Source organism: Hyla sarda, unplaced genomic scaffold (genome assembly GCF_029499605.1).
Source record: "Hyla sarda isolate aHylSar1 unplaced genomic scaffold, aHylSar1.hap1 scaffold_964, whole genome shotgun sequence".
In the NCBI taxonomy this organism is placed as follows: domain Eukaryota; kingdom Metazoa; phylum Chordata; class Amphibia; order Anura; family Hylidae; genus Hyla; species Hyla sarda.
In genome coordinates, this window is record NW_026610994.1 from 124,135 (window position 1) to 138,383 (window position 14,249).

The following is a 14,249-nucleotide window of genomic DNA, read 5'->3' on the forward strand; positions in this document are numbered from 1 at the left end:
AGTGCAGCAATGCTTATTCAATACCGCCAGCAGATGGAGACACTGGGGGATAATTTTCTAAGGATTTATACTGATTTTTCCTGTCTGAATTTGTCGCACAGAAAGTTGCAGGCCAAATATGTGTGACATTTCTGCGACTTTAGCTTCTAGAGCATTTTTACAACATTATACATAGGTGCTGAATACATAAAAAGCGACTGTTCAGCGACAGACAAGTCGCATCGGCTGAAAGTAGGCCAGAATGTCAGTCCATGTTGGAGCAGGTTTAGATACAGTCTAAAGCATAGATCTCAAAGTCTGTGCACAGAATTTAGCAAGGGCCTCGCACCTTCTGATGCATCAGGTAGGTGCACAATAGCATAGCCTAACCCTCTGTACTTTGGTCTATATTGATGCGGGACATAGACAGCCAGCTGATGACCAATCCATTAGTGCAATGGATGGCTGGAAGCATTTGTCTTTGCCTTTGCAATACCACAGAAGCAATGCATGGTCAATGTACAGCAATGACACACCTGTGTGAACAGCCAGGAGACCCCCCCCCCCCATGTTATGTTACATAGTTACATAGTTAGTACGGTCGAAAAAAGACATATGTCCATCACGTTCAACCAGGGAATTAAGGGGTAGGGGTGTGGCGCGATATTGGGGAAGGGATGAGATTTTATATTTCTTCATAAGCATTAATCTTATTTTGTCAATTAGGAACATTCAGCACCCACCCGCTATCAAGGCAGCTGCCTATCATGTCATGCCCTACCTGCACAGGTGTGCTGGCTACTCAAATGATCCAATTAAGGAGGCCATTTAGTCAGCAGCAGCAGAAGTCCTGTGCCTGGACGCTCCAACAGGGGCCAGACACAAGCAGAAGCAGAAGCAGCAGAAGCAGCAGCAGCACCACCTTTTGTTTTTTGGCTGCAGCAGCAGCAAGGCCCACAGGGCTGGCTAGCTGGCTAGCCAGCAAGCAGGTAGCAATGAAAGTAGGAATCTTTCTTTTTAACCCTGTAAGGGGGTGGTGCACTGTACCCGAAGATACTGCCATATCGGGTCAATGCATAGGGCGACGGAAGCAAGCTTCGAAATCGGCCCCCGTTCTCAAAAATCCATTTAATATATGGTCCCCAGATAGGGGACATATCAGATATTAAACTGATAAGAACAGATACTACACTTGATCTTAGCCAAAAGGCCGAGAAGCGATAACCGTGAAAGGGGCGGGCCCAACAAGGTCCCCTTCATGGGCACTATCACTGCTTGCTGTCAGGGAGGCTGCCAGACAATTTTCCATGCACACTCTGGGCTGGGGGGCAGTCAACCACCAGTACACACAGCAGAACCTAAACCCATACCATTATTGCTAAGCAGCAAGACAGGGGCCCATTGCACTCCCACGGGGCCTTTTTAAATGCAATCCATAACCCGGATTTGCCAGGAACCCTTCTTACTCCTCCTACTTGCATGTGACACTGGGCTTAGGATCTGCATAGGAAACACACACACAAGCACACACCTACCTTTGTTGCCTGCAGATGCCTCCTTGGCTGTCCCCAAACGGTATCAAACCAACACCCACGGGAAGCTGTAAGCATAGAGGACATGCCTGCACCCCATTGGACTTACCTGTGTGGGTTAAATCCGGGTTATTTGACAACCTATGGCGGTGATGGTTCTGCTCAGGCAGAGCAGTGCTGATGCTCCTCATAAAGCTGTCGCTGCTGTGAAGGTTCTAGGTGACATCACAAATCCCTTTGGTTACATACACAACAAAGCTGGGTTGTTGTTGTTTACACTCTGCAAGGCCTGTGGAAGTGAGTGACATCATAGCACTGTAGTTCTGAGGGTTCAAGATGGATGCAACAATCTCCTGTTGCTTCTATGAAGGCCGTAATAGACGACATCACCAAACAGCTCCATAGTCACATACACAGCAAAGGAGAGATGTTGTTTACACCTAGTGATGTCAGTGGTATTGAGTGACATCACAGCACAGTGCTAAGGCTCCTGGGCCTGGACACAGCAGCGGCTGCAATATCTCAACGGAGAATACGTTTATATCTATGTGTGTGTGTGCGCATATATATATATATATATATATATATATATATATATATATATATTTCTCCGCCGAAATCACTTTTAAACCCATTTCCACCTTTTTTTCCCTTCTCTTCCTCTTACTTTTTTTTCACGTTTTTTTACGTTTTTCTCCTTTTCGCCTCTTTTCTGGGCGTATTATTCTTCTTTTTCTTCTTTTTTTTCGTCTAATGCATACCCCATCAGTGCAGCAATGCTTATTCAATACCGCCAGCAGATGGAGACACTGGGGGATAATTTTCTAAGGATTTATACTGATTTTTCCTGTCTGAATTTGTCGCACAGAAAGTTGCAGGCCAAATATGTGTGACATTTCTGCGACTTTAGCTTCTAGAGCATTTTTACAACATTATACATAGGTGCTGAATACATAAAAAGCGACTGTTCAGCGACAGACAAGTCGCATCGGCTGAAAGTAGGCCAGAATGTCAGTCCATGTTGGAGCAGGTTTAGATACAGTCTAAAGCATAGATCTCAAAGTCTGTGCACAGAATTTAGCAAGGGCCTCGCACCTTCTGATGCATCAGGTAGGTGCACAATAGCATAGCCTAACCCTCTGTACTTTGGTCTATATTGATGCGGGACATAGACAGCCAGCTGATGACCAATCCATTAGTGCAATGGATGGCTGGAAGCATTTGTCTTTGCCTTTGCAATACCACAGAAGCAATGCATGGTCAATGTACAGCAATGACACACCTGTGTGAACAGCCAGGAGACCCCCCCCCCCATGTTATGTTACATAGTTACATAGTTAGTACGGTCGAAAAAAGACATATGTCCATCACGTTCAACCAGGGAATTAAGGGGTAGGGGTGTGGCGCGATATTGGGGAAGGGATGAGATTTTATATTTCTTCATAAGCATTAATCTTATTTTGTCAATTAGGAACATTCAGCACCCACCCGCTATCAAGGCAGCTGCCTATCATGTCATGCCCTACCTGCACAGGTGTGCTGGCTACTCAAATGATCCAATTAAGGAGGCCATTTAGTCAGCAGCAGCAGAAGTCCTGTGCCTGGACGCTCCAACAGGGGCCAGACACAAGCAGAAGCAGAAGCAGCAGAAGCAGCAGCAGCACCACCTTTTGTTTTTTGGCTGCAGCAGCAGCAAGGCCCACAGGGCTGGCTAGCTGGCTAGCCAGCAAGCAGGTAGCAATGAAAGTAGGAATCTTTCTTTTTAACCCTGTAAGGGGGTGGTGCACTGTACCCGAAGATACTGCCATATCGGGTCAATGCATAGGGCGACGGAAGCAAGCTTCGAAATCGGCCCCCGTTCTCAAAAATCCATTTAATATATGGTCCCCAGATAGGGGACATATCAGATATTAAACTGATAAGAACAGATACTACACTTGATCTTAGCCAAAAGGCCGAGAAGCGATAACCGTGAAAGGGGCGGGCCCAACAAGGTCCCCTTCATGGGCACTATCACTGCTTGCTGTCAGGGAGGCTGCCAGACAATTTTCCATGCACACTCTGGGCTGGGGGGCAGTCAACCACCAGTACACACAGCAGAACCTAAACCCATACCATTATTGCTAAGCAGCAAGACAGGGGCCCATTGCACTCCCACGGGGCCTTTTTAAATGCAATCCATAACCCGGATTTGCCAGGAACCCTTCTTACTCCTCCTACTTGCATGTGACACTGGGCTTAGGATCTGCATAGGAAACACACACACAAGCACACACCTACCTTTGTTGCCTGCAGATGCCTCCTTGGCTGTCCCCAAACGGTATCAAACCAACACCCACGGGAAGCTGTAAGCATAGAGGACATGCCTGCACCCCATTGGACTTACCTGTGTGGGTTAAATCCGGGTTATTTGACAACCTATGGCGGTGATGGTTCTGCTCAGGCAGAGCAGTGCTGATGCTCCTCATAAAGCTGTCGCTGCTGTGAAGGTTCTAGGTGACATCACAAATCCCTTTGGTTACATACACAACAAAGCTGGGTTGTTGTTGTTTACACTCTGCAAGGCCTGTGGAAGTGAGTGACATCATAGCACTGTAGTTCTGAGGGTTCAAGATGGATGCAACAATCTCCTGTTGCTTCTATGAAGGCCGTAATAGACGACATCACCAAACAGCTCCATAGTCACATACACAGCAAAGGAGAGATGTTGTTTACACCTAGTGATGTCAGTGGTATTGAGTGACATCACAGCACAGTGCTAAGGCTCCTGGGCCTGGACACAGCAGCGGCTGCAATATCTCAACGGAGAATACGTTTATATCTATGTGTGTGTGTGCGCATATATATATATATATATATATATATATATATATATATATATATATATTTCTCCGCCGAAATCACTTTTAAACCCATTTCCACCTTTTTTTCCCTTCTCTTCCTCTTACTTTTTTTTCACGTTTTTTTACGTTTTTCTCCTTTTCGCCTCTTTTCTGGGCGTATTATTCTTCTTTTTCTTCTTTTTTTTCGTCTAATGCATACCCCATCAGTGCAGCAATGCTTATTCAATACCGCCAGCAGATGGAGACACTGGGGGATAATTTTCTAAGGATTTATACTGATTTTTCCTGTCTGAATTTGTCGCACAGAAAGTTGCAGGCCAAATATGTGTGACATTTCTGCGACTTTAGCTTCTAGAGCATTTTTACAACATTATACATAGGTGCTGAATACATAAAAAGCGACTGTTCAGCGACAGACAAGTCGCATCGGCTGAAAGTAGGCCAGAATGTCAGTCCATGTTGGAGCAGGTTTAGATACAGTCTAAAGCATAGATCTCAAAGTCTGTGCACAGAATTTAGCAAGGGCCTCGCACCTTCTGATGCATCAGGTAGGTGCACAATAGCATAGCCTAACCCTCTGTACTTTGGTCTATATTGATGCGGGACATAGACAGCCAGCTGATGACCAATCCATTAGTGCAATGGATGGCTGGAAGCATTTGTCTTTGCCTTTGCAATACCACAGAAGCAATGCATGGTCAATGTACAGCAATGACACACCTGTGTGAACAGCCAGGAGACCCCCCCCCCCCCCATGTTATGTTACATAGTTACATAGTTAGTACGGTCGAAAAAAGACATATGTCCATCACGTTCAACCAGGGAATTAAGGGGTAGGGGTGTGGCGCGATATTGGGGAAGGGATGAGATTTTATATTTCTTCATAAGCATTAATCTTATTTTGTCAATTAGGAACATTCAGCACCCACCCGCTATCAAGGCAGCTGCCTATCATGTCATGCCCTACCTGCACAGGTGTGCTGGCTACTCAAATGATCCAATTAAGGAGGCCATTTAGTCAGCAGCAGCAGAAGTCCTGTGCCTGGACGCTCCAACAGGGGCCAGACACAAGCAGAAGCAGAAGCAGCAGAAGCAGCAGCAGCACCACCTTTTGTTTTTTGGCTGCAGCAGCAGCAAGGCCCACAGGGCTGGCTAGCTGGCTAGCCAGCAAGCAGGTAGCAATGAAAGTAGGAATCTTTCTTTTTAACCCTGTAAGGGGGTGGTGCACTGTACCCGAAGATACTGCCATATCGGGTCAATGCATAGGGCGACGGAAGCAAGCTTCGAAATCGGCCCCCGTTCTCAAAAATCCATTTAATATATGGTCCCCAGATAGGGGACGTATCAGATATTAAACTGATAAGAACAGATACTACACTTGATCTTAGCCAAAAGGCCGAGAAGCGATAACCGTGAAAGGGGCGGGCCCAACAAGGTCCCCTTCATGGGCACTATCACTGCTTGCTGTCAGGGAGGCTGCCAGACAATTTTCCATGCACACTCTGGGCTGGGGGGCAGTCAACCACCAGTACACACAGCAGAACCTAAACCCATACCATTATTGCTAAGCAGCAAGACAGGGGCCCATTGCACTCCCACGGGGCCTTTTTAAATGCAATCCATAACCCGGATTTGCCAGGAACCCTTCTTACTCCTCCTACTTGCATGTGACACTGGGTTAGGATCTGCATAGGAAACACACACACAAGCACACACCTACCTTTGTTGCCTGCAGATGCCTCCTTGGCTGTCCCCAAACGGTATCAAACCAACACCCACGGGAAGCTGTAAGCATAGAGGACATGCCTGCACCCCATTGGACTTACCTGTGTGGGTTAAATCCGGGTTATTTGACAACCTATGGCGGTGATGGTTCTGCTCAGGCAGAGCAGTGCTGATGCTCCTCATAAAGCTGTCGCTGCTGTGAAGGTTCTAGGTGACATCACAAATCCCTTTGGTTACATACACAACAAAGCTGGGTTGTTGTTGTTTACACTCTGCAAGGCCTGTGGAAGTGAGTGACATCATAGCACTGTAGTTCTGAGGGTTCAAGATGGATGCAACAATCTCCTGTTGCTTCTATGAAGGCCGTAATAGACGACATCACCAAACAGCTCCATAGTCACATACACAGCAAAGGAGAGATGTTGTTTACACCTAGTGATGTCAGTGGTATTGAGTGACATCACAGCACAGTGCTAAGGCTCCTGGGCCTGGACACAGCAGCGGCTGCAATATCTCAACGGAGAATACGTTTATATCTATGTGTGTGTGTGCGCATATATATATATATATATATATATATATATATATATATATATTTCTCCGCCGAAATCACTTTTAAACCCATTTCCACCTTTTTTTCCCTTCTCTTCCTCTTACTTTTTTTTCACGTTTTTTTACGTTTTTCTCCTTTTCGCCTCTTTTCTGGGCGTATTATTCTTCTTTTTCTTCTTTTTTTTCGTCTAATGCATACCCCATCAGTGCAGCAATGCTTATTCAATACCGCCAGCAGATGGAGACACTGGGGGATAATTTTCTAAGGATTTATACTGATTTTTCCTGTCTGAATTTGTCGCACAGAAAGTTGCAGGCCAAATATGTGTGACATTTCTGCGACTTTAGCTTCTAGAGCATTTTTACAACATTATACATAGGTGCTGAATACATAAAAAGCGACTGTTCAGCGACAGACAAGTCGCATCGGCTGAAAGTAGGCCAGAATGTCAGTCCATGTTGGAGCAGGTTTAGATACAGTCTAAAGCATAGATCTCAAAGTCTGTGCACAGAATTTAGCAAGGGCCTCGCACCTTCTGATGCATCAGGTAGGTGCACAATAGCATAGCCTAACCCTCTGTACTTTGGTCTATATTGATGCGGGACATAGACAGCCAGCTGATGACCAATCCATTAGTGCAATGGATGGCTGGAAGCATTTGTCTTTGCCTTTGCAATACCACAGAAGCAATGCATGGTCAATGTACAGCAATGACACACCTGTGTGAACAGCCAGGAGACCCCCCCCCCCCATGTTATGTTACATAGTTACATAGTTAGTACGGTCGAAAAAAGACATATGTCCATCACGTTCAACCAGGGAATTAAGGGGTAGGGGTGTGGCGCGATATTGGGGAAGGGATGAGATTTTATATTTCTTCATAAGCATTAATCTTATTTTGTCAATTAGGAACATTCAGCACCCACCCGCTATCAAGGCAGCTGCCTATCATGTCATGCCCTACCTGCACAGGTGTGCTGGCTACTCAAATGATCCAATTAAGGAGGCCATTTAGTCAGCAGCAGCAGAAGTCCTGTGCCTGGACGCTCCAACAGGGGCCAGACACAAGCAGAAGCAGAAGCAGCAGAAGCAGCAGCAGCACCACCTTTTGTTTTTTGGCTGCAGCAGCAGCAAGGCCCACAGGGCTGGCTAGCTGGCTAGCCAGCAAGCAGGTAGCAATGAAAGTAGGAATCTTTCTTTTTAACCCTGTAAGGGGGTGGTGCACTGTACCCGAAGATACTGCCATATCGGGTCAATGCATAGGGCGACGGAAGCAAGCTTCGAAATCGGCCCCCGTTCTCAAAAATCCATTTAATATATGGTCCCCAGATAGGGGACGTATCAGATATTAAACTGATAAGAACAGATACTACACTTGATCTTAGCCAAAAGGCCGAGAAGCGATAACCGTGAAAGGGGCGGGCCCAACAAGGTCCCCTTCATGGGCACTATCACTGCTTGCTGTCAGGGAGGCTGCCAGACAATTTTCCATGCACACTCTGGGCTGGGGGGCAGTCAACCACCAGTACACACAGCAGAACCTAAACCCATACCATTATTGCTAAGCAGCAAGACAGGGGCCCATTGCACTCCCACGGGGCCTTTTTAAATGCAATCCATAACCCGGATTTGCCAGGAACCCTTCTTACTCCTCCTACTTGCATGTGACACTGGGCTTAGGATCTGCATAGGAAACACACACACAAGCACACACCTACCTTTGTTGCCTGCAGATGCCTCCTTGGCTGTCCCCAAACGGTATCAAACCAACACCCACGGGAAGCTGTAAGCATAGAGGACATGCCTGCACCCCATTGGACTTACCTGTGTGGGTTAAATCCGGGTTATTTGACAACCTATGGCGGTGATGGTTCTGCTCAGGCAGAGCAGTGCTGATGCTCCTCATAAAGCTGTCGCTGCTGTGAAGGTTCTAGGTGACATCACAAATCCCTTTGGTTACATACACAACAAAGCTGGGTTGTTGTTGTTTACACTCTGCAAGGCCTGTGGAAGTGAGTGACATCATAGCACTGTAGTTCTGAGGGTTCAAGATGGATGCAACAATCTCCTGTTGCTTCTATGAAGGCCGTAATAGACGACATCACCAAACAGCTCCATAGTCACATACACAGCAAAGGAGAGATGTTGTTTACACCTAGTGATGTCAGTGGTATTGAGTGACATCACAGCACAGTGCTAAGGCTCCTGGGCCTGGACACAGCAGCGGCTGCAATATCTCAACGGAGAATACGTTTATATCTATGTGTGTGTGTGCGCATATATATATATATATATATATATATATATATATATATATATATATTTCTCCGCCGAAATCACTTTTAAACCCATTTCCACCTTTTTTTCCCTTCTCTTCCTCTTACTTTTTTTTCACGTTTTTTTACGTTTTTCTCCTTTTCGCCTCTTTTCTGGGCGTATTATTCTTCTTTTTCTTCTTTTTTTTCGTCTAATGCATACCCCATCAGTGCAGCAATGCTTATTCAATACCGCCAGCAGATGGAGACACTGGGGGATAATTTTCTAAGGATTTATACTGATTTTTCCTGTCTGAATTTGTCGCACAGAAAGTTGCAGGCCAAATATGTGTGACATTTCTGCGACTTTAGCTTCTAGAGCATTTTTACAACATTATACATAGGTGCTGAATACATAAAAAGCGACTGTTCAGCGACAGACAAGTCGCATCGGCTGAAAGTAGGCCAGAATGTCAGTCCATGTTGGAGCAGGTTTAGATACAGTCTAAAGCATAGATCTCAAAGTCTGTGCACAGAATTTAGCAAGGGCCTCGCACCTTCTGATGCATCAGGTAGGTGCACAATAGCATAGCCTAACCCTCTGTACTTTGGTCTATATTGATGCGGGACATAGACAGCCAGCTGATGACCAATCCATTAGTGCAATGGATGGCTGGAAGCATTTGTCTTTGCCTTTGCAATACCACAGAAGCAATGCATGGTCAATGTACAGCAATGACACACCTGTGTGAACAGCCAGGAGACCCCCCCCCCCCATGTTATGTTACATAGTTACATAGTTAGTACGGTCGAAAAAAGACATATGTCCATCACGTTCAACCAGGGAATTAAGGGGTAGGGGTGTGGCGCGATATTGGGGAAGGGATGAGATTTTATATTTCTTCATAAGCATTAATCTTATTTTGTCAATTAGGAACATTCAGCACCCACCCGCTATCAAGGCAGCTGCCTATCATGTCATGCCCTACCTGCACAGGTGTGCTGGCTACTCAAATGATCCAATTAAGGAGGCCATTTAGTCAGCAGCAGCAGAAGTCCTGTGCCTGGACGCTCCAACAGGGGCCAGACACAAGCAGAAGCAGAAGCAGCAGAAGCAGCAGCAGCACCACCTTTTGTTTTTTGGCTGCAGCAGCAGCAAGGCCCACAGGGCTGGCTAGCTGGCTAGCCAGCAAGCAGGTAGCAATGAAAGTAGGAATCTTTCTTTTTAACCCTGTAAGGGGGTGGTGCACTGTACCCGAAGATACTGCCATATCGGGTCAATGCATAGGGCGACGGAAGCAAGCTTCGAAATCGGCCCCCGTTCTCAAAAATCCATTTAATATATGGTCCCCAGATAGGGGACGTATCAGATATTAAACTGATAAGAACAGATACTACACTTGATCTTAGCCAAAAGGCCGAGAAGCGATAACCGTGAAAGGGGCGGGCCCAACAAGGTCCCCTTCATGGGCACTATCACTGCTTGCTGTAAGTGAGGCTGCCAGACAATTTTCCATGCACACTCTGGGCTGGGGGGCAGTCAACCACCAGTACACACAGCAGAACCTAAACCCATACCATTATTGCTAAGCAGCAAGACAGGGGCCCATTGCACTCCCACGGGGCCTTTTTAAATGCAATCCATAACCCGGATTTGCCAGGAACCCTTCTTACTCCTCCTACTTGCATGTGACACTGGGCTTAGGATCTGCATAGGAAACACACACACAAGCACACACCTACCTTTGTTGCCTGCAGATGCCTCCTTGGCTGTCCCCAAACGGTATCAAACCAACACCCACGGGAAGCTGTAAGCATAGAGGACATGCCTGCACCCCATTGGACTTACCTGTGTGGGTTAAATCCGGGTTATTTGACAACCTATGGCGGTGATGGTTCTGCTCAGGCAGAGCAGTGCTGATGCTCCTCATAAAGCTGTCGCTGCTGTGAAGGTTCTAGGTGACATCACAAATCCCTTTGGTTACATACACAACAAAGCTGGGTTGTTGTTGTTTACACTCTGCAAGGCCTGTGGAAGTGAGTGACATCATAGCACTGTAGTTCTGAGGGTTCAAGATGGATGCAACAATCTCCTGTTGCTTCTATGAAGGCCGTAATAGACGACATCACCAAACAGCTCCATAGTCACATACACAGCAAAGGAGAGATGTTGTTTACACCTAGTGATGTCAGTGGTATTGAGTGACATCACAGCACAGTGCTAAGGCTCCTGGGCCTGGACACAGCAGCGGCTGCAATATCTCAACGGAGAATACGTTTATATCTATGTGTGTGTGTGCGCATATATATATATATATATATATATATATATATATATATTTCTCCGCCGAAATCACTTTTAAACCCATTTCCACCTTTTTTTCCCTTCTCTTCCTCTTACTTTTTTTTCACGTTTTTTTACGTTTTTCTCCTTTTCGCCTCTTTTCTGGGCGTATTATTCTTCTTTTTCTTCTTTTTTTTCGTCTAATGCATACCCCATCAGTGCAGCAATGCTTATTCAATACCGCCAGCAGATGGAGACACTGGGGGATAATTTTCTAAGGATTTATACTGATTTTTCCTGTCTGAATTTGTCGCACAGAAAGTTGCAGGCCAAATATGTGTGACATTTCTGCGACTTTAGCTTCTAGAGCATTTTTACAACATTATACATAGGTGCTGAATACATAAAAAGCGACTGTTCAGCGACAGACAAGTCGCATCGGCTGAAAGTAGGCCAGAATGTCAGTCCATGTTGGAGCAGGTTTAGATACAGTCTAAAGCATAGATCTCAAAGTCTGTGCACAGAATTTAGCAAGGGCCTCGCACCTTCTGATGCATCAGGTAGGTGCACAATAGCATAGCCTAACCCTCTGTACTTTGGTCTATATTGATGCGGGACATAGACAGCCAGCTGATGACCAATCCATTAGTGCAATGGATGGCTGGAAGCATTTGTCTTTGCCTTTGCAATACCACAGAAGCAATGCATGGTCAATGTACAGCAATGACACACCTGTGTGAACAGCCAGGAGACCCCCCCCCCCCATGTTATGTTACATAGTTACATAGTTAGTACGGTCGAAAAAAGACATATGTCCATCACGTTCAACCAGGGAATTAAGGGGTAGGGGTGTGGCGCGATATTGGGGAAGGGATGAGATTTTATATTTCTTCATAAGCATTAATCTTATTTTGTCAATTAGGAACATTCAGCACCCACCCGCTATCAAGGCAGCTGCCTATCATGTCATGCCCTACCTGCACAGGTGTGCTGGCTACTCAAATGATCCAATTAAGGAGGCCATTTAGTCAGCAGCAGCAGAAGTCCTGTGCCTGGACGCTCCAACAGGGGCCAGACACAAGCAGAAGCAGAAGCAGCAGAAGCAGCAGCAGCACCACCTTTTGTTTTTTGGCTGCAGCAGCAGCAAGGCCCACAGGGCTGGCTAGCTGGCTAGCCAGCAAGCAGGTAGCAATGAAAGTAGGAATCTTTCTTTTTAACCCTGTAAGGGGGTGGTGCACTGTACCCGAAGATACTGCCATATCGGGTCAATGCATAGGGCGACGGAAGCAAGCTTCGAAATCGGCCCCCGTTCTCAAAAATCCATTTAATATATGGTCCCCAGATAGGGGACGTATCAGATATTAAACTGATAAGAACAGATACTACACTTGATCTTAGCCAAAAGGCCGAGAAGCGATAACCGTGAAAGGGGCGGGCCCAACAAGGTCCCCTTCATGGGCACTATCACTGCTTGCTGTCAGGGAGGCTGCCAGACAATTTTCCATGCACACTCTGGGCTGGGGGGCAGTCAACCACCAGTACACACAGCAGAACCTAAACCCATACCATTATTGCTAAGCAGCAAGACAGGGGCCCATTGCACTCCCACGGGGCCTTTTTAAATGCAATCCATAACCCGGATTTGCCAGGAACCCTTCTTACTCCTCCTACTTGCATGTGACACTGGGCTTAGGATCTGCATAGGAAACACACACACAAGCACACACCTACCTTTGTTGCCTGCAGATGCCTCCTTGGCTGTCCCCAAACGGTATCAAACCAACACCCACGGGAAGCTGTAAGCATAGAGGACATGCCTGCACCCCATTGGACTTACCTGTGTGGGTTAAATCCGGGTTATTTGACAACCTATGGCGGTGATGGTTCTGCTCAGGCAGAGCAGTGCTGATGCTCCTCATAAAGCTGTCGCTGCTGTGAAGGTTCTAGGTGACATCACAAATCCCTTTGGTTACATACACAACAAAGCTGGGTTGTTGTTGTTTACACTCTGCAAGGCCTGTGGAAGTGAGTGACATCATAGCACTGTAGTTCTGAGGGTTCAAGATGGATGCAACAATCTCCTGTTGCTTCTATGAAGGCCGTAATAGACGACATCACCAAACAGCTCCATAGTCACATACACAGCAAAGGAGAGATGTTGTTTACACCTAGTGATGTCAGTGGTATTGAGTGACATCACAGCACAGTGCTAAGGCTCCTGGGCCTGGACACAGCAGCGGCTGCAATATCTCAACGGAGAATACGTTTATATCTATGTGTGTGTGTGCGCATATATATATATATATATATATATATATATATATATATATTTCTCCGCCGAAATCACTTTTAAACCCATTTCCACCTTTTTTTCCCTTCTCTTCCTCTTACTTTTTTTTCACGTTTTTTTACGTTTTTCTCCTTTTCGCCTCTTTTCTGGGCGTATTATTCTTCTTTTTCTTCTTTTTTTTCGTCTAATGCATACCCCATCAGTGCAGCAATGCTTATTCAATACCGCCAGCAGATGGAGACACTGGGGGATAATTTTCTAAGGATTTATACTGATTTTTCCTGTCTGAATTTGTCGCACAGAAAGTTGCAGGCCAAATATGTGTGACATTTCTGCGACTTTAGCTTCTAGAGCATTTTTACAACATTATACATAGGTGCTGAATACATAAAAAGCGACTGTTCAGCGACAGACAAGTCGCATCGGCTGAAAGTAGGCCAGAATGTCAGTCCATGTTGGAGCAGGTTTAGATACAGTCTAAAGCATAGATCTCAAAGTCTGTGCACAGAATTTAGCAAGGGCCTCGCACCTTCTGATGCATCAGGTAGGTGCACAATAGCATAGCCTAACCCTCTGTACTTTGGTCTATATTGATGCGGGACATAGACAGCCAGCTGATGACCAATCCATTAGTGCAATGGATGGCTGGAAGCATTTGTCTTTGCCTTTGCAATACCACAGAAGCAATGCATGGTCAATGTACAGCAATGACACACCTGTGTGAACAGCCAGGAGACCCCCCCCCCCATGTTATGTTACATAGTTACATAGTTAGTACGGTCGAAAAA

General features: G+C 46.0%; 6 non-coding genes across 6 annotated transcripts; all 6 read right to left on the reverse strand.

Annotated features, from left to right (window-relative positions):
- Window positions 1-1,010: 1,010 nt before the first annotated feature.
- LOC130351184 (U2 spliceosomal RNA) lies at window positions 1,011-1,201 on the reverse strand. The gene has a single exon (XR_008887935.1). It is a non-coding gene; the product is annotated as a U2 spliceosomal RNA (small nuclear RNA).
- A 2,086-nt stretch (window positions 1,202-3,287) lies between these two features.
- On the reverse strand, window positions 3,288-3,478 carry LOC130351199 (U2 spliceosomal RNA). Its single transcript, XR_008887949.1, has one exon. It is a non-coding gene; the product is annotated as a U2 spliceosomal RNA (small nuclear RNA).
- Window positions 3,479-5,571: 2,093 nt separating this feature from the next.
- LOC130351236 (U2 spliceosomal RNA) lies at window positions 5,572-5,762 on the reverse strand. The gene has a single exon (XR_008887983.1). It is a non-coding gene; the product is annotated as a U2 spliceosomal RNA (small nuclear RNA).
- Window positions 5,763-7,846: 2,084 nt separating this feature from the next.
- Window positions 7,847-8,037, reverse strand: LOC130351237 (U2 spliceosomal RNA). Its single transcript, XR_008887984.1, has one exon. It is a non-coding gene; the product is annotated as a U2 spliceosomal RNA (small nuclear RNA).
- A 2,089-nt stretch (window positions 8,038-10,126) lies between these two features.
- LOC130351239 (U2 spliceosomal RNA) lies at window positions 10,127-10,317 on the reverse strand. Its single transcript, XR_008887985.1, has one exon. It is a non-coding gene; the product is annotated as a U2 spliceosomal RNA (small nuclear RNA).
- Window positions 10,318-12,398: 2,081 nt separating this feature from the next.
- Window positions 12,399-12,589, reverse strand: LOC130351240 (U2 spliceosomal RNA). The gene has a single exon (XR_008887986.1). It is a non-coding gene; the product is annotated as a U2 spliceosomal RNA (small nuclear RNA).
- Window positions 12,590-14,249: the final 1,660 nt, after the last annotated feature.